This window comes from Aegilops tauschii, chromosome 2 (assembly GCF_002575655.3).
Source record: "Aegilops tauschii subsp. strangulata cultivar AL8/78 chromosome 2, Aet v6.0, whole genome shotgun sequence".
Classification (NCBI taxonomy): domain Eukaryota; kingdom Viridiplantae; phylum Streptophyta; class Magnoliopsida; order Poales; family Poaceae; genus Aegilops; species Aegilops tauschii.
This window is the reverse complement of record NC_053036.3, coordinates 258,619,254-258,623,384: the sequence shown is the minus strand read 5'-3', so window position 1 is coordinate 258,623,384 and position 4,131 is coordinate 258,619,254.

Here is a 4,131-nt window from a genome sequence, read left to right as displayed (position 1 = left end):
CACCCTGAAATTCTTTAACAACTAAACTGCTGGCTATAAGATGTTGGTCATATATATTGTACGTATATAATGTTAAGAAACAAGTGGTAGTACTACCAACTACAAGATGAAGTATAAGAAATACTAGTATGTACGTACTGAAGAGTTAAAGTAACGAGAAGGAACATAACATAGTTCTACTGGGGGCTCAGCACAACACACCCCTCAAATAAAACTAAGCACCCTGGAATTAAACTAAGCAACGAATCCGGTAGACACTGCATTACAACCACCATGAGCAACGACACTGCCACCTTACTCAGATTCCTTGTCCACGTGCTCGACTTCGTCCTTGTCCCTCTTCCTCTTGGCCGATACTTCTTTGCTTGAACCGCACACTTGGCTCTCGCTCTACATCCAACCCTTCAAGATATTGAAACAAAGGTAGGCATCCAATGCGGTGTAATGGATGTGGTTTCTATCTAGTACATTCCACTGCCATGCAAGCTGAAACTTGGGCGGAGGTTTTGTCAGTTTACCGTACGAAGGATCAACCATGGCTGCTGCCAGGGTCAACATTGAAGGCTGACGGGAGGACACCAGCACATTCCTTTGGAGGTCGAAGGGCTGGCCTACAACGAGGCCTATCCAACCCAGGACTTCTTCTTCGTTCGTGAAGTCTACAAAAACGAATTTGACTTTGCCGCCCGTGAGGAAGTTCTCAAAATCCTCGCACTCAACATCGGCATGGCATATGTGGTACACCAAGAACAAGTTATGCACGCAAACCTGGATCACGGCGGGCTTCTTCTTTTCTTCCTCACTTGGATTCTTCTCTTTTCCCAGGACTGTGATGTACTCAACATCTAGCCCAACGACCCTCTCATCACCCTTTGACTTTTCGAACATGCATCTGAAGAGAGCAAGGCATCCTTTCATCATCGTGGAAGAACGGGTATCGATGACATCGAACTCATCGCCGGTGATGGTTCTAACCTTGTACTCACCGCCGATCATTGACATTTGGGACGCCATGGATTTGGGAGGAGGGTTAGGATTAGTGGAACTGCTGTAATGTGAAAGGACGGGACGACTAGGAGCGAACTGACATAATGTTAAAGGACGGTCGGGGACGAGTAGGAGAGAACTGCTAGTGGTTTTTCGATTGTAAAAATGCTGAGTGGGGCGTGCGAACGGCAGGGTAGTGGCTTGCCCGGTGGATAAATGGATTCATACCAGTACTATGGGCGCCCAATTAGATATCATGTCTACTAGACGCCCAATTAAATGGCTTCATGCATCTGCGTGTTCGCACGTCAAGCGTCGGGAAAATTACAGGTGATACGAAGCATTCCATGCTCCCATGATACAGGCTTCCGAGAGCCCTTGGATCTGAGATCGAACGGTTGCATGGCGTGATTCTAGACCTATGGGTGAATATCCTATCCTGGAGGGTTATTCTGCAAATTTTCAGCAACTTAGCATGCGACCATTCAATCTCAGATCCAAGGGCTATCAGCAGCCCGTATCATGGTCGCGCCTACCACGACCGTCGCCTCACTCACGCGGTCGCGCCCTTGGATATTTCAGACGGCTATAAATGAGCATTTTTTTGCCTACTTCGCATGCATGAAACTACTTCCTCCGTCCAGGTGCGTTAGGCTATTTGATGTTGGCATGTCATATATAGTCATCACTTAGTCACTCATACAACAAGGTGAGCTATGAGGCTGGCTATAAGAGTATGTTTTTACTTATCTCTATCTCTTTCTTCATACTCCCTCAGTTTCAATTTACAAGTCCTGCGCGTATACCTAGGTTGTCAATTTTATCACCGTAATATAAATTATATAACACAAAAATACATCATTTGAAAAATAAAACAACTGAAGTTTATAATGTATGTTTTTTGTAATATATGACTTCTACTACCTCCTTTCCGGTTTATAGGGCTCAATTCAAAAATCTCACCAACCAAGGTAGACGGTGAGTGATGAAACTATTTTGTAGTTTGCAAGATGACTCAATTAATGCGCTTGATTTCTTCAAAAAAATGTGTTTACCAATGCATTAATTGCAATGCATGCATGCATAAAGTACATGCAATCGTCAATTTTCCCTTAATACTTGCATTTAATTATTTATTGCACCTTGAAATATGAACATGTGATGGGGAACAACCAAATTGAGACTTATAAAATGGGAAAACTAAAATTTTGAGATAAGCCCTATAAACCGGAAAGGATGGAGTATTAGGTTAGTCAAATTGACGACCTAGGGGTATGCGCATGCCTTGTAAACTGAGAGAGCAGGAGTAGCATTTATTTGATTTGCCAAAAGGAGTAAGGAGTACAGTACTTGGCACCTGTATACCATGGAGGTGGTCAGGAATCGGGAGACTCATGCCGGTCGTAGTGCCGCTGTTAAAATGATAATGGCAAGTCAAATCACAAGGCCTGATACGTCTCGAATGTATCTATAATTTTTTTATTGTTCCATGCTATTATATTATCTATTTTGGATGTTTTATATGCATTAATATGCTATTTTATACGATTTTTGGGACTAACCTATTAACCTAGAGCCCAGTGCCACTATTTGTTTTTTCCTTGTTTTAGAGTTTCGCAGAAAAGGAATACCAAACGGAGTCCAAACGGCATAAAACTTTAGCTATGATTTATCTTGGACCAGAAGACCCCCAGGAGACTTGGAGTACAACTCAGGGAAGCTTCGAGGCGGCCACAATGGTGGAGGGCGCGCGCAGGGGGGTGGGGCGCGCCCCCCAACCTTGTGGGCCCCTCAAAGCTCTCCTGACCTAATTCTTCCTCCTATATATACTCTTATACCCCAAAAACAGCCACGGGAGCCACGAAACCAGTTTTCCACCGCCGCAACCTTCTGTACCCGTGAGATCCCATCTTGGGGCCTTTTCCAGCATCCTGCCGGAGGGGGAATCGATCACGGAGGGCTTCTACATCAACACCATTGCCTCCCCGATGATGCGTGCTTAGTTTACTTCAGACCTACGGGTCGATAGCTAGTAGCTAGATGGCTTCTTCTCTCTCTTTGATTCTGAATACAAAGTTCTCCTTGATGTTCTTGGAGTTCTATTCGATGTAATACTCTTTTGCGGTGTGTTTGTCGAGATCCGATAAACTGTGGATTTATGATCAAGTTTATCTATGAATATTAGTTGAATCTCCTCTGAATTCTTATATGCATGATTTCATATCTTTGCAAGTCTCTTCGAACTATCAATTTGGTTTGGCCAACTAGATTGGTTTTTCTTGCAATGGGAGTAGTGCTTAGATTTTGTAGTGACTCGACCTCAGACGGTCAGGTCTCTGTGCTTAAGTGTCATCCCTGGATCGGTATGCTGACACACACAGTACTCGAGGATTTATAACAGAGTTAAATCACATGTATAAAGTAACGTAAATACTATTACGTCAATCCATATAGCAGAAGTAACAACAAGATTGTGGATTCCCATCAACACCAATGACAAACTTGAGTGTAGAAGTCATAACTCTAACGTATCACTTACTCGTTGTAAGAATCCTGGAACATGAGACGTTGCAGCCATGTAGGTCAGTACATTGAATGTACTGGCAAATTCACACCATAGGATAATGATGAATAGTAGCTATCCCTATATGCATATCTGGCTGGTGGAGGCTCTAAGTTTAATGTTTTGCATAAAGCCAATTTTTCCCTACAACAAAGGAATATATTTTATTTAGCTACAAAGTTTGTTGAATACATTGAGAATGGTAACCCCATCTCAATTCCAAATTAATAGTCACCCCACAAATTATTAATTAAAATAGAGTGATGAGATCAAATCAATAATTCAAGAACCAGATACTCAAGATGTCCATAACCGGGGACACAACTAATCATGATTAGTTTGTACACTCTCCAGAGGATTGCGCACTTTTCCCCACAAGACTCGATCTCCTCCGTGTATTTCTTGCACTACACGATGTTTGAGAAACAGATGACCGAGACACAGTCTTTCAGAAGCATTAACTCTTTCGACGGGTAAACCGTACCACCTACATCCCCTACATCTGCTAGTATACCACTGAAAGAGGTCACGCAACATACTCAACTATGCCAGAGCCCATAATGGCTTGTGGTTGCACACAG